Source organism: Ambystoma mexicanum, chromosome 5p (assembly GCF_040938575.1).
Source record: "Ambystoma mexicanum isolate Mex_15411 chromosome 5p, UKY_AmexF1_1, whole genome shotgun sequence".
Lineage (NCBI taxonomy): Eukaryota > Metazoa > Chordata > Amphibia > Caudata > Ambystomatidae > Ambystoma > Ambystoma mexicanum.
Window position 1 is genome coordinate 740066363 of NC_090930.1, and position 22255 is coordinate 740088617.

Here is a 22255-nt window from a genome sequence, read left to right on the forward strand (position 1 = left end):
AATGAAGGTATCAGTTTGAGATGAAAAATAGAACGAAGAACACACTTTTCTTAATTCACAAAAGGCCTGAGGTGTATAAATATTTTTTGTACCGACCAAGGGCCCATTCGTGAATGTACTTACTTTAGTTGGATCATACCTTTCTTCAAAGAAGACATCCACAATAAACGATAAGGGAAAGGTTCGACTGATGGTAAACTCTTACAGAGATTTGAATGCAAATTATTGGATTCAACCTCCAGGGTGCTACCATTACACCATGGGTCTTTCACACCACAGAAAGTGGTGGGTTTCATTGTGGCTAAAGAGCGTCATCCATGGAAAATCTTTCTTTTTTCAAATGCACCCAGGGAATAATGCTATGAAAGTGGGCGACACATCAGCGTCATTGCTATTAAAACAAGACACTGAGAGGAAAACAAACACAGTCATTCCCAAGGTCCCACCGAGATTTGAACTCGGATCGCTGGATTCAGAGTCTAGAGTGCTAACCATTACACCATGGAACCTACATACTTAGTGACATGATGAACGTCATTGCAGCAAAGAAAGAGCCTTTTAGAGAATGTATGCAATATTCTTTTATCTTATGCCTCCAGAGGAAGAATCCTATCCAAATGAGCTGTAAAGCAAAGAGTTTGCTATTGCGCAACAACCAACTAAACAGTTCCACATTTGCATAATATCCGTGGGCTAGGAATATGAGTTTGTTAAAATGATGCATGAGATCTCGATTCTCATTTCTGTTACAACTCTGTCAGGTTGCACCAGCAAGGGGCCCATGGTGTAATGGTTAGCAAAGAACATTACTGAACGGCCCCTCGGCCAGCCAGAAAGCCAAAATGGAGAGAACGGGCATGAACTGGTTGTGAATGAGCTTCAAAATGCGTTCACAGGTAATTGAACTGGTGATCTCCTCAGTTTATTCACCTGGAACTCCTGTCAATAGCAACAGTCGGCAGCTGGGTTGCCAGACATTTCGTCGAAAAAAATGTGTCGACAGGACATTTGGTCGAAACCATTTGGTCGAAAACCAAATGGCCGAATTGTTTTTGTTTTTTATTTTCACTTTTTTTTTTGGGGGGGGGGTTTCAGGGGGTCCCCCCTTCCCCCTTTTTTTCTAAAAACCCCTTTTTTTCCCTAAACTACAACCTAAAAAATATATATATAAATAAATAAAAAAATCGACCATTTGGCTTTCGACCAAATTACGTCGACCAAATGTCTTTCGACCAAATGTCTTTCGACGAAATGTCCGGACAGCGGCAGCTGGTCTGTGTCAGTAATGGCAATTTGATTTTGCCATTTTCACAACTCCCTAATAATTGAACAAAATGTTCCATTTGTAGGCACAGTTACATGCTATGGTATGTATACCATGCTTAATAACCACCATAGGAGGCTCAGAGCACCATCCGCATTCTTACGTATGTCGGGGGGAAATTCTGCCGGGGTCGTCTGAGCCGTCCGCGGACCTCCGGGCAGGGAGGCCCCAACTCCTCCCGTATATCCCAAAAACCACAGAGTACGAGACACACGCAAGAAGCAAGGTGGTTCTGCTGTTTATTATACAAACGGCAGGGATGGGTAAACCTATCGCCACTCTTAATTGGTTGCTCGAGTGGTAGGGTTAGTATAGCATACGTATAGAGAACAGTTTTAGTGGTCAAGGGTTAGTCAGGTGATATACTTGGGTTGTCCCTTCAATTTGATACATGAAAATTGTTACATGAAGACCCCTGAGGATTGGTCAATGTTAATAGCGTCAGTTATAAGAGCCCCATGTTCTGATTGGTCCACTCGCGAGCCTCCCAGCCTGGGACCATCGCCGTTCCCAGCTCGCGGTGCACCTGTCATTTGCAACAATGTTTCACTAAGGTTATGTGCAGACAATGTGAGGATTTATTCATATGCTGGAAGGCCGACTACTCCCACTGTCGCAGAGGTCCATTGAATTGTATCAGCCTGTGTCTTGTACCAGGGGCTTCAGGCGTCTCCTTCCCCCTTGCCTTGGCATCCTGTCAGGTTCGGCTTGGTCACGTGAGGTGGGACCATGTTTGAGACAGAATTCTGCACAATTAATATTGTTTTTTCCACTGTGTGCCTGGTTTAATTTGCAGGTGTGATTTTGACGTTCGTTTGCGGCGTGCGAGGTTGCAACATCGTGCCCTTGATCGTCTGCTTTCGGAATGTGGGTTTGCAACATTGCGACCTTGGCTGTCTGCTTTCGCCGGGCTCATTCTGCAGGATCAGCAACCTGACTCTTGTTCTTTTAACTTCCATGGAAGCTCTTGCTTGCGGCCTACTTGGGCCTGGTGTATAGGTGGAACCATTTGGTGCGCAGGCGCTTTAGGTTATGGTATCATATTGCCTTATCCCCAGTATCGTGTCTTCGTTATATTTCCCATTATGGCACCTGGTTTTAGGAGAAGCGTAAGCAAGCTCTTTAGATGAGTTCATTGTGCGTCTTGCGTTTCTGCGTTTTGAAAAGGCCTATGTAAAAAATAATAAAGATGCATGTCCGTGAGTGTGTTCGTCACCTATGTTATAGCACTGAGTATGTTCTTCGTGTGGATTGGTGTTGGAGTGTCCAGTGTGCATGTGTGTACAGGTGCGCTGATTGTTGACTAGGTCGTCATGGCATCTCTAACGATGTGTCGGTTTAGTCGAGTTGATCCATGTCGCAGGTGTCGGCATGGGCAGGGCGGGCTGCCGGGCATGTGGGTGGACACATCCGTATGTTCTTGTACCAGGGTATTTGGTCGTCTGGTAGATGGGCAAACTCTTCTCGTGGCGGGTGCCTAGGCCGTGATCCTTTAGGCCAAGCGCGAGAGGGGAATGGCGGGAGCCTGTTCTTCCATTTTCCCACTTCAGTCCCCCCTCTGGTCGACTTGTCGACCACAAACATATCCTTTTCTTTATCTCCTCTCACTCTCCATATTTTAGTTATTCCTCCCAAATGTCCATAGTTATTAACATGGTCTTCAAATGACCAATACATATATGCACAGGTTCCTCCAGGAGTGCAGTATACCCATTTCCCTATGTAGCTTCTTGGGTTTCTTGGGTTTTCGAGCTTCACAGATGGTGGGTCCAGGTGGTTGATGATGATCTGGTTGCGCAACTTCTCTCTCTCCTTTATTATTGTGCCTGCGTGTTGGCCGTCATCTGCTGGCATCAAGGGGTGCATACCAGCCATTTCGATCATCTCGTCCGTGGTGCGTGCCTTCCGGGCCTTCCAAAATCTTATTATGATCAGTGTAGCTCCAGCCAAAATAGTACAACCAACTATAATTTTCAGTCCATCTGACAGCCAAGATGGCATGCATGACCATAATATTGAAAACCAGCTCTCATCCTTTTTCACACCTTTACTTTCATCCATCATTTTGGAGTGCATCTTGGCCAATTGTGAAACTGCTTCTGTCAGTGTACCATTGTCAGCATCGTTGGCGGGAATGAACGTGCAGCATGATTGTCCTATCTTTGCACAAACTCCTCCTTCCATGGCTGTGAGGAGGTCCAATACATATCTGTTCTGAAGTGCTACCATCCTTACAGCTCGCAGTTCCTCTTCTATTGCGTTAAATCCATTTACTGTAGAATTGATAGTCATCATTAGTTCCCATCTAGTTATCTGGAGCCATTTTGCGTTTGCGTAAGCCTGCAGTCCCGGATGTATTATTGAGGAGAAGAACATTGCTGCTCTGCTCAACAGTCTGTGTTCTGGCGGGATTGAAGTGAGTGCCGTTTCCGACCTTCCCCACAGGTAATTTCCTGTTAGAGGTTCTCCTTGTCTCTTCCTTCTCTTGAGGACAGTATTATTGCCGTTGTTCCTGTTCCCTGGCCCCTTCTGAGGTTGTACAGATCTCTTCTTCCTCCTGTCCCCTTCATTCATTTTGGGGAAGTTCGCCACATTCACATGTTTCTGGGGTACCACTAGTGATGGTACATTGACGTGCACCATCGTGCATACACCATTCCACAGAGGGGGCAGTGTGTGGTATGCCTTTTCTCCACAGGCCCAGTAATGGTCCATTATCACAGCTGTTCCTGCTCCCCCCTCAGGTAACTCCATCACACTTGCACAGTTGGTGTTGTATCCTACGTCCACCTCTCCTTTATGTTGGTAGCATACCTTAGGCGCAGTCAGTGGCAGTATTGTTATTGGGTCTTCATCCTTCTCTATCCACGTGAGCATGGGTAGGTACTTGATCCAAGTCGTCCAACATCTGTGGTTGTGTGCATCGATAGTTGAAATAGTTTCTTTTGTTACCATGTTGCTGCCAACCACTCCTATCTCCCATTTGTTGTCCATGTACACCTTCCCTGTTATCGTCACCAGTGGCCTCTCCCAACAACGTGTTTTACCAGGAACTTCAGTGGCGTACCAATCACATGGTAGGTATTGTAGTGTTATCTTCTTTGTTTCTCCTTTTTTCAGGGTCGCTTGTCATGTATCTGAATGCTTGAGCATGCAAACTGGTCTTGTGGTAACTCAAATAAGTCTTTAGGAAGTTGTTTTCATACGGATATGTGTCTCGTGTTTTCCACACCAGTTGCACCACTGTCCCTTGAAATCTTCCTTTCGTTTGGAACAGTGCCAAGTATATTATACATCGTGCTGTCTTTTCATCTATTTCTGTGGCAACGAATGTTCGAGAAGCGCTCATGGCGTATGGTATTAATGAGCAAACGTAGCAGCTGTCCTCTGTTGTCTGCTTTCCAATTTTAGTCATGTGTTGGTACCACATGTTGTTTGAGATGTGTGCTGAATCTTGTATATAATTGTCAATACCTTTATTATCTGAGTATGTGCTGCGTTGAACTCTATTTTGCTTGTGTGCAATTTTACTAGTATCACCTGACGTAACACCTGTTGCAGCAGGGGGTGGGGGTGTATTAGGTTTGGGTACAGCAATAATATTGATAGCATAGCTGTACTGCCATACAGAGGCAGCCAAGAACCCGGTGATCATCAAAATCCCTATCATTTTTATTACAAATGCTAATTTCACCGGCATTTTGCTCTTACCTTGCTGCAGTCCGGCAGCTTATTCTTGCGACGTTAAAGTTGCCCGCCTGAAAATTCTCAATATTCTTATTACTAGTGTTAGTTGTTGTTTTTAAGCTCTCCCTATCAAATAGTAATTCAGTGCCCAGGCGAAGAGCTGTTCCCACGCCAATCTAAGCGATCTATCTCTTAGGGCAGGCAAGTATGGGTGGAGGTGGGGCATTGAATGTTCTATGGCCAAAAGGAATCATGTGTAGTAGACACGTACCCTCCTTCTTTTCAGGTACGTTGGCCTCTTTATGTCATATATAAATTGGTGTGACAATTCTTCTGGGTAGTTATCGTCTGAGGGTACCATCTACTCCTGGGCAGTGAATTTGTTAGTTATCTATTTTCTTAGCAGTACAATAATACGCAGTTCCTGCATGTGCGAGAGAAAAGAAAAGAGAGCATTCACGTGTTTACATGTGTACGTATGCCAGACAATGTCCTTCAGTTCAGTTATTAATGCAGTGGGGGTAGGGGTCAATGGGCAGGGGGTTTGGGGCTCAACTGGCGGAAGTCTTTTTACTCTTTGAGCGTGTGACCATGGGTTGGGCAGTATGGGGATCACCCCTTTCTTCTTCACTTATTGTCTCTGGGGAGTCTAGGGGGTGACAGGGTATGGAGACATTTAGGCCGTTGGCTGTGGTAGAAGTCTCTTCCTCCGTTGGTGATGCTGTTGTAGTTCTCCCACTGAACCTGTCGGTGGCGCTGGGGCGGGTCTGGAGTTTGTAGATCTTTACGTCGTGTAGGTGATTCCAGGCACGTTTGTCCTATAGCTTTACTGCTCTCGTTGATACCTCTTCTACCAGATGGGGGCCAGTGAAGCGTGGGCTGTTCCACTTTCTATTGAAATTGCGGAGTAGTATGTGGTCACCTTTAGCAACTTGGCACAGTCTTTCCTTTTCCAATTCTTTATCCGCGTCTTCTTGTTGATTGCTGTTAGACCCGTCCCGTGTGCGCTCGAGCTGTTGAGACACAAACACCACACTAGTAATCAAAGAAGACACATATTGGTACATTTCATCACCAAGAATAGTGGCTGCATTTTCGTGATCGGTGAATGCTCTTGATGTTGGCGTTAGAGGGAGGCGCATTTGGCGTCCGGTAACCACCTCGTGAGGGGTGAGGTGGTGGTTGGAACCTGGTATATTCCTTAGCTCAAATAGGGCTAGCGGAAGGCAATACAACCAACTCTTCTTTGTTGTTTGCTGTATCTTTGCAATTGCCTCCTTTAGTAGGCCATTCAGGCGTTCGCATACACCGTTGGCCTGCGGGTGGTATGCGCATGCAAATTTATGCTTGATGTTCAGTAAGGATGTGATGTGCTGGAACATTTCGTTTGCGAAATGCGGGCCATTATCTGACCGCAGTACCTCGCACACTCCCCACCTGGGGAAGACCTCCCTCACTAGGAATTTAGCTGCTCTGAATGCATCTGGGTGTGAGCAGGGTCCTGCTTCAATCCACCTCGAGAATGGGCATACTACTACAATCATATACCTATTTCCTTGACATACGTTGATCATATCAACATAGTCAATATGGAGATGTAGGAAGGGTCCCTCTGGCCGGGGTATAGTACCTTTTATCACCTTCAGAGTGTGACCGGCCGTAAACTGTTGGCATGTGAGACAGTTGCTGATAAAGGTTGACACATGGGAATTTATCTCGGGACAGAACCAGTCTTCCCTAATACGTGCTGCAATTACTTCCTTGCCTGTGTGGGCTGGGTGGTGTAGTTGGCTCAGGGCAGTGGTCAATAGTGCCAGTGGCATTACAATCTTTCCAGTGTTACCTTGGAGCCATAGTGCGTCAGTTGGTGACATTGTGCATCCCCTTTTCACCCATGTTTCCTTTTCTGCCATGGGTGCAGCCGCTTGTAGCTCCATTATCTGTGTAGCTGGGAGATGGGTATACCCTTCTCTTATCAACATCTCCCTTGCTGTTCCCCTCCCTCTCCCTCTTTCAGACTCTGGGGGGTTCCATATCTCGCCAAAATATGCAGCATACTTTGCATGTGCGTCTGCTGCTGCATTCCCTCTTGAAACATGATCTTCTCCATTAGTATGTGCGGTACATTTGACCAAAGCTAGTTCTTGGGGGTCATTTATAACTTCAATTAGTTCAGCTAATAGGAGAGCATGTTGCACTGGAGTGCCGTCAGCTCTCCTAAACCCTCTCCTCCTCCATTTTGACAGCCCTGAGTGGACAGTGGACGTAACATATGCGCTGTCAGAATATATGGTCACTCGTTTGTCAAAGCTTTCCTTCAACGCCAAGATCAGTGCAACTAGTTCTGCCGCTTGAGCAGAGTAATGCGGTGGTAGTTGTACACATTTCATCGCCACACATACCGGTACCTCCATCATTTTTACCACCGCTGCCCCAGTCCTCCTTATCCCATCCCGTTGGTCAATTGTTGATGAGCCATCAATGAACAGGAGCTCACCTCCCTCTAGTGCGTTCTCTTCAACCTGTCTAGCACATGAGTACATTTCAGTGGTTTGCGTACAATCGTGTGCATAATCTCCTTCCTCAATTACTTCTGCTAAAAACATTGCAGGGTTGACCGTGCTACATCTAACAATTGATAGTTCAGCTCTAGATAATATGATCTCATAACCTGATGCCCTCTGCGTGGTTAGGGTGGACTTAGGTTTATTCAATATTGCAAATAGTGCATGTTCCACAAATAGTGTGGTTGGGCACCCCATGGTAATTGCTGACGCTTTCTCTACCGCAAAAGCAGCTGCGGCGAGACCTTGTTCGCAGGGGAAATGACCTAACATCACAGGGTCTAAGTGACCGCTGTAAAACGCTACTGGTTTGTAGCCCATGCTTGTTTTTTGAGCCAATACTGCTTTCATTACTGCTGAGTCGCAATGTGAAAATATGTAAAATTGTCGCTCATAATCTGGGGTGGCCAGAATCGGAGCAGTTGATATCGCATCTTTCAGTTCATCAAAAGCCTCTTTCATTTCCATTGTCCACCCCAACTTTTTCTCCCCCTTGTTAGCTTCTTTTAACGCCTCAAGCAGGGGTCCTATGTATGAGCTGTAATCAAATACCCATGCTCTACAGTAGTTGCACAGACCTAGGAACTGCTGCAGTTCCCTCACTGTTTGTGGCGATGGTGTTTTTGAAATGGCCTGTGCTCTTTGTGGTGCAATCTTTCTTCCATGTTGGGATATGAGCTGACCAATGTAAAGTACCTGTTCCTGACAGTACTGTAACTTTTCCATGTCTACCTTGTAACCCTTTTCAGCCAATATTGTCAGGATCTTTAATGAGTCCTCTCTGCATCTTTTTTCATTAGTGCTGCAAATTATTATGTCATCGACATACTGCAACACTGTGCTTTCCACTTCAATGTTACCCAAATCCATCTGTATTACTCTGTTAAAGATTGAGGGTGATTCACAGTACCCTTGTGGCAATCTAGTGTGTTTCCACTTTGTGTTCCTGTAAGTAAAGCTTGTCAGATCTTGTGAGTCTGGGTGCAATGGTATTGAGAAGAAGGCATTTTTAAGGTCGATCACTGTAAATCGTGATGCCTCTGCTGGAATGCCGCACAATATTGTGGCCGGGTTTGCGGCTATGGGGTATTCTGCTTCCACTATGTTGTTCAAGGGCCTGAGGTCCTGTATGAAGCGCCAAGACCCCCCTTTAGCCTTGCGCACTGGGTATACAGCCGTGTTACATGGTGATTCTGAGGGGACCAATATGCCATTATTTATAAGGGCCGTTATTGTTTCATATATGCCCTCATCTGCCTCTTTTGATAGTGGGTACTGTTTCACTCTGGGGAGTATTGCACCTTTTTTCAATTTTATCCTTACTCCCCCTATACTTTTTATGCACCCCACGTCATAGGGGCTAGTAGTCCATAGTGATGTGGGTACTTTTGTCATATCCTCCTCAAAGAAGGGAACTGGGGTGGATGCGGGTGCCTCAAGTGCCATTGCAATTTTCTGTGCCACTTGTTTGTACGCCACTCTTAGCCATATCTCCACACTCATCATAAACACCATTTCACCTTCCTCCTTTTCTTCTGAGAGGAGCTCTTCGTCTGACACCTGGGTCAGTCTACATCCTTCTGCTAGTGCTATTACTGCCCTCCATGCTCTTCCTTCTCTGTCTTGGGCGTGCACTGCAATATAATCAGCAGTGGCTATAATGCTCTCTATGTCCACTGAAATCACCTTTCCTTCTGGTTCATTGGCTGGTGTCTCCGGCCTGAACAAATAAGCTGTTGGCCTCCTCCAGATCTTTCCTTCTATCCCAGGCATCCATGCAAATGACATGTCTGTCCCATACTGGAATAGTTCACCATCTACTGGCTCAGCCCTAATCGCTGTCTGTCCGCAGTATGCCTGCATAATTTGTCGCGCTGTGAGCATGTTAATTCCTGGGGTAGAGCAAATTATGCCGTCCTCCGTAAAGGAGATCGTCATATTCAACCTATTCATGATGTCCCTCCCCAGTATATTTACTGGTGAGGCCCTAGAGTATAAAAGTGGAACTGACGTGTCATGATCCCCTATTGATAAGGGAATGTTATCAGTAAAGGGAACCAACCCCCTAGCCCCAGAGAATCCTTGGGTGTTCATGGCTTCGCCTGACATCTTAAATTTACCTTCCCTTATGCAAGACCGGGTCGCCCCGGTGTCAACAAGGAATGATAATTTTTTGTCACCTATCGTTACCTCTATGCGTGGCTCCTCCGCACTATTAGGTGTTACTGACAGGATGGGACACACCAAGGCCGTCTGTGGGCTGTCCTATTGAGGGTACAACGATTGACCGTTTCCTGTATAAGGGTTGTGTCCCAGGACCGTTACCCTACCCAGTTGTGTTTGCTGTGTTTGGGGTTGTTGTGTTGTTGCTACCTGTTGTTGTGGCAGTGAATATGTCTGTGGCTGTTGTTGTGTTACTAGTTGTTGCTGTTCATTTGTATGTTGCAATGTCTGCTGTTGTTGTATGTCCTGTGTGGGCCCTAGTTGTCCCTGTTCGCTCCATGGTGGTGTTCCTTGTCTCACCCTACACGTTCGTGACATGTGCCCCACTAATCCACAAATCCAACACACCGGTGGTTCCCTACTCTGCCATGGGAAGTTTCCTGTGTTGTCCTGGTATACTGGTTGACCGGTGGGGTAAGAATTTCTAAGTCCTCCCACCTGCTGTTGTGTGTTATATCCGTATCCTCTCCCTCTCATTATTCCTCCTCTTCCCCTGTTGTAATTATAATACCCAGCTCCTGGCATTGAGTATCCTCCTCCCATGTTTGTCGTGTATGGTTGGAGTGGCGGCACCTGTTGTGCTACAGTCTGTGATGATGGTATCTGGGAGGGATCTTGTGCAGCCACTACTTGTGTGGGGCTTTGGGTCGTTGCTGCAGGTGTAGTTATTAGTGCCCCTTCCATTGTGTATTTAGTAAGCTTTTTCTGTACTAGTTTAGCCTCCTCCGTTTTCCTGTCCTCTTCCTTTTGTTTCATTTTACCTTGCCATGTCCTACAATGATGTACTATTGTCAGTTGTATTTCTGGCCATGCTTTTGCTTCCATTCCCACCACTTTCTTCAGTTGTTTCTGGACTCCTTCTGGGAGCCCTTGTACTAGTATATGATAAAATATTGCTGGTGTTTTGTCCCATTGTTCTCTAGTTTCCATGCGCCACTTTTCTTGGATTTCCTGGATATAATCAACAGGATCTTCGTTTTCACGCATCTTGCGTGAGGTGATTGCTCCTATGTCTGATGTGTCTGGGTACTGTACCCTCAGTGCCTGCCATAATGCATGTCTGCAGTTTGCGAATGGTGCCCCATCGTGCGATGTGCTCGTTATCGTGATCCCAGTGAATCCCGCTCTCTTCCAAATGTCATCCGCTGCATCCCCTAATATAGATATTAGATGGCCCTTTACATCCCCCACTGCCAGTTTCTGTCCTGCGGTGTGTTTTTCCATTTCATATATCCATTTACCTGCACCTCCACTTAATGATGGGAGCCTGCACTTTATATTTTCTTTGTCTATATGCTTCCAAGGGATGTATTGTGGTCTAACCCCTCCCCTCTCCAGAAGTGGCATTAAGTTGTGTCTCGTTATATCCCTTGGGTTCCATAAAATTGAGTCCCCACACCCCTCTTCTTCTTCCGTCTCTCTTATATTGTCAATTTCGCCCGTAGTTCCCCCGCTCGTAACTCTTTCTTCTCCATCTTTTCCCCTTCTTCCATCATTTCCTGTATTTAATGTGAGCGTGTGTATTCGTCCTTCCTGCCTACGTCTAGGGAGGTCCCTAAGCCTACCTACATAGGGTGTCACTTCAGTTGTGAATGGCGCTAGCTTGGGTGCACGTAGTGAGCGTGAGGTGGTTGACCATGTGGGGTAGGATTGTGACGGTGTGGCTTCATGTATCTGCCTTTCCTTCATTCCTTGCTCTTCCTCCTCACTTCTCTCCAGTTCATCCTTTCTCCTACATATCCATGGTGAGTCTGCATTGGTCCGGGTGGCGTATAGTTTATCTAAACTTTCCCTTTCACTACTTCTTACATCCTTCGCCATTCCTTCGTCCTCCTCACTACAAAAGTCATGTATAAATGGCAGTCCCCACTCTGTCTTTTGCCTCTTGATCGTTACTGTTTTTAACTCTATTTGACCCGGTTCTCCCTTTTCTTCTTTGCTAACCGCTCCCCTTTGCGTTGATGTCGTTGCTACTTCTTTGTCTCTATATACATACCTCCTTCCTTCACTCTCCCCTCTCCTATCTTCTCTTTCCCCTTCATTTCTCTCCTCCAACTCTCTACCAATTTCCTCCCTTTTCCTTTTTAACTCCTCCATTACTTCACTACTCATCTTTTCCAATATCCTTTCATCCTCCTTCTTCCTTTCCCATCTCACCCTCTCCCGTTCTAATATACTCTCTATCGTTCTCCCTTCCTCATATTTCCTAGTCGTTTCTGATAGTAACCTCTTCTTCCACATTGCCATTTCCTTTTCCTTCTCTTCTTCTTCCCTTTTCCTCTCTCTTAGTACTGCTCTTGATACTCTTTTTGCCGCTGCTTTTACCCTTTCGGCTTCTCTCCTTTGCTCCTCAGTTCGTTCCTTTATTCTCTCCACCTCGTTCTTACCTTCTTTCCTTTCCCTTGTTCTCTCTCTTTCCTCCCTCTCGAGCCGTTTGATCAGTTCATCCTGCTCATCCCTTAACTCCGCTAGTCGTTCCTCCAAGGTCCCTTCCCTTTCTCTTAACGGCTCTTCCCCGATCATTTCACGCTCCCTGGTATTATCCTCGTCCGTTTTCCTTACTACCTCCTTCTCTTCTCCTGTTAATGAGCCTCGTAATTTCAATAGTATCTGTGCAGCTACCCACTCATCCTGTCCTATTTCCGCAGTTTGCTCTTCTCCAGTACTCCCCTTCCCTTCTGTCATCTTCCTATGGGCTGCATATGGTGGTGGGCTGTATGCTGGGTTCGAGTACCCCTCCGCCGCCCTTAACTGTCCTCTTTCTATTTCTCCTAGTTCTCTTAAAGGGTACAGTCCCCCTTCCTCTGTTTTCACTACCTTTGCTAGGGCTATGTCGTCGCTCTGTTCCTTTTTCATTTCATTTTCTTTTAAGTTGTTACTCTTTTCTCCTTCCTCTCGTCCGTTCCCCGTGTTCTTTGGGCCTTCACTCTCCTTTTCCCCATTCTCTCCTTCCTTCTTAATCTCTTTCTCTTCCGGTGTTTCCCCCACAGTGAACATTCCATTTGGTCCTGGTCGGGACCCCTGGAACATTCTCCATAAGTTAAACGCCTCCACGTGGTGTGTCAACTTCTTCCCCTTGTATGTGCTATGTAAATGATTTAATAGTGCCTGTTGGGTATATGGATCGAAGCTACCATTAGGTGGCCATGGTATTGTCATTTTGTTGTCCGTCCCCTGTGTCCATTCTATGCTATACTTGATCAGTTTCTCCCTATGGGGTGATAGTGTTTTACATATGTGTTGTAGTGGGGTAGTGAGGGTGTTCCCCCACCCTCCCGATTCTGCCCCGTCTGACATAGCAGCGCTCCACTTGTTATCCTCCCCCTATGTGGTAGTTATTATCTTGCTAACTCTTACAGTGCGCAGCCTTATACCTTTACCTGGCCCTGTGAATTTGGGGACTTACGATAGTCCACTAATAAAAATTATTAAAATATAGTATGTACATTTGTATATTGTCTTCTTTCTTTTCTTCCTTTACAGAACACCCTTACGGCCCCCTGCGGCCGAGGCGCACGTAGCCCCCTGCGGCTGCATACCCCTTGTGACGTTCTTATTCAGTCGTCCGATTTTCAGTTGCCCCTGCTCCTTCTTCAGCACTGGCCATGGCCGGCGTTCTCCGTGCGCAGCCACGTCCCCCGTTTCGCCTTCCCTCGGTCAACTCATTACCGCCGCGCTCAAAAACGAAAGATACTTGTGCTCGAGGTATCCTATGAGAGCCCTACTGGTGACATCATCGATCTCTTCAAAGTACTGGTAAGTTCTTAATACACTTGCAATCTATCCCCGTTAACCCCACAGCTGTCTTCCTGTCACGCCTGGAACAAGGTAATCAACAATATATATATATAATCGGACTGCGCATGCTGCATCGCCTCGCGTGTGATACGCCCCTCGACAGGAGGGCTTAACCAGCCAATTATCTTCCGTATTAGGCAACCAACTACCTACCGCCTACAGGGAAACGTCATCTACCTATCGAGTTTCTTGCTCGAACAATAGGGATCCTCATCTACTCATTGATCGATAAGTACCAAATCGTAGGAAACCACACACACACACCCTTACACGTAGTTGCGACTTAGGCCAATCAGTGTCTACGAGCGGTTGCACGTGATGTTTTCGTGCTCCGCCCCCCTCTCTCACGTACCGTAGCCGACTCCTCTCGCACTCGTTCGGCTACCATTCATTTCATCGCCAACACTAAACTCTCAAACCTTCGCCGCGCACCTGTTCAACACCTCCCACCTCCCTTATTTAATTCCTCCCCCCTCGCTCACAATTTCACGTTGCTTGTTGGGCGTGGCATACTCACCAAGTTCTCTTGATGCGGGGCCGCTCGACTGAGTGCACCCCTCCAAGCGGCTCGCCACCTCCCCTCGTCTGGACCACGTCTGGACACTCGCCAACCGCGGGCGGGATACTTCTCAATCGGCTCTCGAAGGCCAATATCCGGATTGCGCTGTCCGGTCTTCTCGCAGTTCCGCGATGGTCCTGTAGTCCTCAGAAGGGGGCAGCGGCAGAGGGGGCCGCACCGCCGGGCCTCCTCGCAACGGGAGTATTCGGAAAAATAAAAATAAAAGCAGATCTTAAACAGATCTCAGCAGTGCCTCCAACTTGTCGGGGGGAAATTCTGCCGGGGTCGGCTGAGCCGTCCGCGGACCTCCGGGCAGGGAGGCCCCAACTCCTCCCGTATATCCCAAAAACCACAGAGTACGAGACACACGCAAGAAGCAAGGTGGTTCTGCTGTTTATTATACAAACGGCAGGGATGGGTCAAGGAGCGTACGCGTCCGTCCTGACACACACACAATCGTGGGGCTTGCAGGCCCTTTTTACCTTAGGATGATGCGCTACTTGCATCACCTTGGAAAGTTAACAAAAAACCTATTGCCACTCTTAATTGGTTGCTCGAGTGGTAGGGTTAGTATAGCATACGTATAGAGAACAGTGTTAGTGGTCAAGGGTTAGTCAGGTGATATACTTGGGTTGTCCCTTCAATTTGATACATGAAAATTGTTACATGAAGACCCCTGAGGATTGGTCAATGTTAATAGCGTCAGTGATAAGAGCCCCATGTTCTGATTGGTCCGCTCGCGAGCCTCCCAGCCTGGGACCATCGCCGTTCCCAGCCCGCGGTGCACCTGTCATTTGCAACAATGTTTCACTAAGGTTATGTGCAGACAATGTGAGGATTTATTCATATGCTGGAAGGCCGACTACTCCCACTGTCGCAGAGGTCCATTGAATTGTATCAGCCTGTGTCTTGTACCAGGGGCTTCAGGCGTCTCCTTCCCCCTTGCCTTGGCATCCTGTCAGGTTCGGCTTGGTCACGTGAGGTGGGACCGTGTTTGAGACAGAATTCTGCACAATTAATATTGTTTTTTCCACTGTGTGCCTGGTTTAATTTGCAGGTGTGATTTTGACGTTGGTTTGCGGCATGCGAGGTTGCAACATCGTGCCCTTGATCGTCTGCTTTCGGAATGTGGGTTTGCAACATTGCGACCTTGGCTGTCTGCTTTCGCCGGGCTCATTCTGCAGGATCAGCAACCTGACTCTTGTTCTTTTAACGTCCATGGAAGCTCTTGCTTGCGGCCTACTTGGGCCTGGTGTATAGGTGGAACCATTTGGTGCGCAGGCGCTTTAGGTTATGGTATCATATTGCCTTATCCCCAGTATCGTGTCTTCGTTATATTTCCCATCATGGCACCTGGTTTTAGGAGAAGCGTAAGCAAGCTCTTTAGGTGAGTTAATTGTGCGTCTTGCGTTTCTGCGTTTTGAAAAGGCCTATGTAAAAAATAATAAAGATGCACGTCCGTGAGTGTGTTCGTCACCTATGTTATAGCACTGAGTATTTTCTTCGTGTGGATTGGTGTGGGAGTGTCCAGTGTGCATGTGTGTACAGGTGCGCTGATTGTTGACTAGGTCGTCATGGCATCTCTAACAATGTGTCGGTTTAGTCGAGTTGATCCATGTCGCAGGTGTCGGCATGGGCAGGGCGGGCTGCCGGGCAGGTGGGTGGACACATCCGTATGTTCTTGTACCAGGGTATTCGGTCGTCTGGTAGATGGGCAAACTCTTCTCGTGGCGGGTGCCAAGGCCGTGATCCTTTAGGCCAAGCGCGAGAGGGGAATGGCGGGAGCCTGTTGTTCCATTCTCCCACTTCACGTACAAAACATGTAAGGAAATAATCAGATCTTTTGCTCTGCAGGAGTCAGGCTTCTTTAAAGCCTGACAAAGCGGCAGAGTGCCATTGTAAACTGAGGCATGATGAAACCATGCCCAAGAACCCAGGCAGGTTAAACCCTTCCACTCATGCCCTAGGCCCCGAACGGCCACAAACGGCCAGGTTCTATAGACAGGGCAGCTGGCATGGATTATGGACACTTTTAACATAGGGTGGTTTTTCAACCTTATCTCCTCTGGGAGCAAAGCGCTGGACAGGGTTTCCTGTACGTTTTTGAGGTTCGCGGGGATCTATGTGTGGATGTTTCTTGGTGTGAAAAGCATGACACCTTTTGGGGTGACACCAGGCTCTTCTGGGAGTTAATTTGCATAATCTCTACTTTCTATTTTATGTGACATGGGCTGCAGTTACATTGTTCTGTTAATAGAGGGCAACACACAGGTCATAGTTCCAAACAGGGGTGCACGGTCTGCTTGCTAGCTTACATTTACAGTTCTATTTGGGATTCACCGCCTTTTCATAAACTGAGTACTCTTCCGGAGTATTTCTGACTTATGTAGGTGTTTTGGGGGTGTTACGTGCCTTTGTATGACGGCTGCAAACCACTTGATATTAGACATTGATTGGAAACGACATAAAAAATCCTGACACATATTGTAAGCGGACATAAAATGACCTATCTTAGCTAATATAAGTAAACATACATCACTCCCCCCTCCCCACAAAAAGGGATGTATGCGTACACGAAAAATAAAAATGAAAAACAAGCAACTACTGCAGTTAAAATCTAAAAATGTAAATTCAGTTACATGATCATGACTCGGAAGGGGAAGTTAAAAAGTAAAAAAACACAAGGTAGGAGAGAGGTTAGCTTTACATGCCATGAGGCAGGAAGAGGTCTTCCAAGCACTGTTGTGTATGTTGGTCAATCGCTCTGAAACGCAAAAGGAATGTGCACATAGAAATCAAAGCAGAGTCATCCAGAGAGACTATTTAATTCTTTTTTTTTCAAATTCTCAAAAGGAAGCTGCTATCAAATTGAACTATTCATCACAGCCACTGCTAGGAAATCTATGTGCATAAAATGACAATACACCCAAAGGAAAACAAAATATAGCTATAACATGTCGGATTACTAAATTCAGAGTCCAGCCTACTAACCATTAGACCATGGAACCTAAATACTTACGCAAATGCTGAACTTCATTATGCCAAAACAGAGGCAGTCAGAAACAATATTTAATATTGCTTAATCATATGCCTCAAGAGGAAGAATTTGATCAACATGATCTATAAAGCACAAAGATTGCTATAGCACAACGTCAATCGACAACATCGCTGTGTTTGTATGATATCAGTCAATTGGGACTATGAATCTGTAAAAATTGTAAATGTGCTCTATTTTGCCATTTCTGATTCAACGCTCTCAGGTGCATCTCATCTCGCAAGGGTTCCATGGTGTAATGGTTAGCACTTTGGACTTTGAATCCAACGATCCGAGTTCAGTGGAGCCATTATCTTGCTCTTACACTCCATTTTCTAATTTCTCAAATTACAATTCAACAGAGTTAATATTCAGAAGTTCAGTCGACTCAGGTAGCCGTTTTCACACTCTCTCTCTCTCTGCACGACATTACATTTAAATGCACTTTGGTGCCTGATACCAATACAGTGATGCAACTACATATCGTTAATGTACAATCCCTAAGGTCAATCAGAGTGGGCACCCAGATATCTCTCAGAAACATTTTCCACAGATGAATAATGTCCAACCTTAACTCTATGAAAAGAAAAATGTACACACTATGTGCAGTAGATTCTCTGCTCACTGGAACATGCAGAAACAACATTGATGTGAAAAGATTGGAAAAAGCCCTATTTTATTAACATTAAAAAATGTTATACAATTATTTTGGTGAATCATATTCACTTTCACAATCATTCCTATGTTTCAAGCAATTTGATGGTCTTATTAAATGTGTAAAAAATGTAATTCTTTGAGCTGACAAACTGTATGGAGAGCAAACTTTTTATAACTTACAAGAGTTATGAGTTCTAGAAAGTAGTGCATTTACTGATCAAGTGCCCTTGTTTAAATGTACTTACTTTATTTGGATCACACCTTTCTCGAAAGAAGAAATAAACTCTAAATTATCAGGAAACAATTCAACTGATTTTAGGGGCCTCCTGGGCTTTGAATGCAAATCGCTGAGATCAAAAGCCAGTTTAATAGCCATTATACCTTGGAGCTTTGGAGATATGAGAGTGGGCAGTTTCTTTGTGGCAAAAGAGAGTCATCCCCATAGACTATTAATATTCTTTGGTCAAAGAAGACTGCCATCAAAGTGGGCTGTAAAGCAAAGCTATTGCTGTTATATCTATCTGCAAATGAAAGGCAACTCTAAAAGAGAAGCAGCCCCAAGGTCCCACCGAGATTTGAACTCGGATCGCTGGATTCAGAGTCCAGAGTGCTAACCATTACACCATGGAACCTACATAATTAGTAGCATGATGCACTTCATTCTGGCAAAACAGAGCACATCAGAGAAAATATGTAATATTCCTATATCATTAGACTCCAGAGGAAGAATTTGATCCAAATGAGGCATGAAGCCAATACTTTGCGATTGCACAGCATCCAACAGCAACAGTGCTGCTTCGATATAATATCAGTAAACGCTTACTATAGGTCAGTAAAAATCTTGACTGTGCCCTATATTCTCATTGCCCTTATGAAGCTCTGCTCAACAAGGGTTCCATGGTGTAATGGTTAGCACTTTGGACTTGAATCCAGCGAGTGGAACCTCTCTCTTGCTCTAACACACTTTGTCTCCTTTTTGTCTTAAATTATAGGCCAAAGATAGTAATATTCATAAGGTTAGTGGTGTAGGGTATTCATTTTTGCTCTCACTCTCTAGCATAACTTTTCATAAAAATCCACTTTTGTGCCTAGCACCTTAACCTTTATGCATTTTTTTTAAATGTATGAACAGTGAGGTCATTCTGAGTCGATGGGCAGATCTGCATCGGAAACATACATAAAAGATTTGAAATTTTCAAACTTAACTCAATGTTAAGAAACATGCTCAATCTGTGACCCAATGGATTCTCTTTTTACTTGAAGATTCAGCAACAACATTAATAATACCATTTTGGGAAAAGCAGCTCTATTGTATCGCCATTCTCTTTCAAAATTGTTAAAGAGTTAATCCTATGAAAAGCGACCACATTCAGAATCAATGATATTAATCAAGCGTCTTAACAGTCTTTACATGTTTGTAAAATGAAGGTATCAGTTTGAGATGAAAAATAGAACGAAGAACACACTTTTCTTAATTCACAAAAGGCCTGAGGTGTATAAATACTGTTTGTACCGACCAAGGGCCCATTCGAGAATGTACTTACTTTAGTTGGATCATACCTTTCTTCAAAGAAGACATCCACAATAAACGATAAGGGAAAGGTTCGACTGATGGTAAGCTCTTACAGAGATTTGAATGCAAATTATTGGATTCAACCTCCAGGGTGCTACCATTACACCATGGGTCTTTCACACCACAGAAAGGGGTGGGTTTCAATGTGGCTAAAGAGCGTCATCCATGGAAAATCTTTCTTTTTTCAAATGCACCCAGGGAATAATGCTATGAAAGTGGGCGACACAAAAGCGTCATTGCTATTAAAACAAGACACTGAGAGGAAAACAAACACAGTAATTCCCAAGGTACCACCGAGATTTGAACTCGGATCGCTGGATTCAGAGTCCAGAGTGCTAACCATTACACCATGGAACCTACATACTTAGTGACATGATGAACGTCATTGCAGCAAAAAAAGAGCCTTTTAGAGAATGTATGCAATATTATCTTATGCCTCCAGAGGAAGAATCCTATCCAAATGAGCTGTAAAGCAAAGAGTTTGCTATTGAGCAAAAACCAACTAAACAGTTCCACATTTGCACAATATCCGTGGGCTAGGAATATGAGTTTGTTAAAATGATGCATGAGATCTCGATTCTCATTTCTGTTACAACTCTGTCAGGTTGCACCAGCAAGGGGCCCATGGTGTAATGGTTAGCAAAGAACATTACTGAAGGGCCCCTCGGCCAGCCAGAAAGCCAAAATGGAGAGAACGGGCATGAACTGGTTGTGAATGAGCTTCAAAATGCGTTCACAGGTAATTGAACTGGTGATCTCCTCAGTTTATTCACCTGGAACTCCTGTCAATAGCAACAGTCGGCAGCTGGGTTGCCAGACATTTCATCGAAAAAAAATTGTCGACAGGTCATTTGGTCGAAACCATTTGGTCGAAAACCAAATGGTCGAATTGTTTTTGTTTTTTATTTTCACTTTTTTTTTTTGGGGGGGGGGGGTTTGGGGGGGTCCCCCCAACCCCCTTTTTTTCTAAAACCCCCTTTTTTTCCCTAAACTACAACCTAAAATATATATATATAAATAAATAAAAAAATCGACCATTTGGCTTTCGACCAAATTACGTCGACCAAATGTCTTTCGACGAAATGTCCGGACAGCGGCAGCTGGTCTGTGTCAGTAATGGAAATTTGATTTTGCCATTTTCACAACTCCCTAATAAATGAACAAAATGTTCCATTTGTAGGCACAGTTACATGCTATGGTATGTATACCATGCTTAATAACCACCATAGGAGGATCAGAGCACCATCTGCATTCTTACATACAAAACATGTAAGGAAATAATCAGATCTTTTGCTCTGCAGAAGTCAGGCTTCTTTAAACCCTGACAAAGCGGCAGAGTGCCATTGTAAACTGAGGCATGATGAAACCATGCCCAAAAACCCAGGCAGGTTAAAACTTTCCACTCATGCCCCTAGGCCACGATCAGCCACAAACGGCCAGGCTCTATAGACAGGGCAGCTGGCATGGATTATGGACACTTTTAACATAGGGTGGTTTTTCAACCTTATCTCCTCTGGGAGCAAAGCGCTGGACAGGGTTTCCTGTACGTTTTTGAGGTTCGCAGGGATCTATGTGTGGATGTTTCTTGGTGTGAAAAGCATGACACCTTTTGGGGTGACACCAGGCTCTTCTGGGAGTTAATTTGCATAATCTCTACTTTCTATTTTATGTGACATGGGCTGCAGTTACATTGTTCTGTTAATAGAGGGCAACACACAGGTCATAGTTCCAAACAGGGGTGCACGGTCTGCTTGCTAGCTTACATTTACAGTTCTATTTGGGATTTACCGCCTTTTCATAAACTGAGTACTCTTCCGGAGTATTTCTAATTTATGTAGGAGTTTTGGGGGTGTTACGTGCCTTTGTATGACTGCTGCAAAACACTTGATATTAGACATTGATTGGAAACGACATAAAAAATCCTGACACATATTGTAAGCGGACATAAAATGACCTATATTAGCTAATATAAGTAAACAGACATCACTCCCCCCTCCCCACAAAAAGGGATGTATGCGTACACAAAAAATAAAAATGAAAAACAAGCAACTACTGCAGTTAAAATCTAAAAATGTAAATTCAGTTACATGATCATGACTCGGAAGGGGAAGTTAAAAAGTAAAAAAACACAAGGTAGGAGAGAGGTTAGCTTTACATGCCATGAGGAAGGAAGAGGTCTTCCAAGCACTGTTGTGTATGTTGGTCAACCCTCTGAAACGCAAAAGGAATGTGCACATAGAAATCAAAGCAGAGTCATCCAGAGAGACTATTTAATTCTTTTTTTTTCAAATTCTCAAAAGGAAGCTGCTATCAAATTGAACTATTCATCACAGCCACTGCTAGGAAATCTATGTGCATAAAATGACAATACACCCAAAGGAAAACAAAATATAGCTATAACATGTCGGTTTACTAAATTCAGAGTCCATCCTACTAACCATTAGACCATGGAACCTAAATACTTACGCAAATGCTGAACTTCATTATGCCAAACAGAGGCAGTCAGAAACAATATTTAATATTGCTTAATCATATGCCTCAAGAGGAAGAATTTGATCAACATGATCTATAAAGCACAGAGATTGCTATAGCACAACGTCAATCGACAACATCACTGTGTTTGTATGATATCAGTCAATTGGGACTATGAATCTGTAAAAATTGTAAGTGTGCTCCATATTGCCATTTCTGATTCAACGCTCTCAGGTGCATCTCGCAAGGGTTCCATGGTGTAATGGTTAGCACTTTGGACTTTGAATCCAACGATCTGAGTTCAAGTCTCGATGGAACCATTATCTTGCTCTTACACTCCATTTTCTAATTTCTCAAATTACAA

General features: G+C 44.8%; 4 non-coding genes across 4 annotated transcripts; 1 reads left to right on the plus strand and 3 right to left on the minus strand.

Moving 5' to 3' along the window:
- Nucleotides 1-437: 437 nt before the first annotated feature.
- Nucleotides 438-509, minus strand: TRNAQ-CUG (transfer RNA glutamine (anticodon CUG)). Its single transcript has one exon. It is a non-coding gene; the product is annotated as a tRNA-Gln (tRNA).
- A 17897-nt stretch (nt 510-18406) lies between these two features.
- On the minus strand, nt 18407-18478 carry TRNAQ-CUG (transfer RNA glutamine (anticodon CUG)). Its single transcript has one exon. It is a non-coding gene; the product is annotated as a tRNA-Gln (tRNA).
- Nucleotides 18479-19704: 1226 nt separating this feature from the next.
- TRNAQ-CUG (transfer RNA glutamine (anticodon CUG)) lies at nt 19705-19776 on the minus strand. Its single transcript has one exon. It is a non-coding gene; the product is annotated as a tRNA-Gln (tRNA).
- A 2363-nt stretch (nt 19777-22139) lies between these two features.
- TRNAQ-UUG (transfer RNA glutamine (anticodon UUG)) lies at nt 22140-22211 on the plus strand. The gene has a single exon. It is a non-coding gene; the product is annotated as a tRNA-Gln (tRNA).
- The last annotated feature ends 44 nt before the right edge of the window (nt 22212-22255 follow it).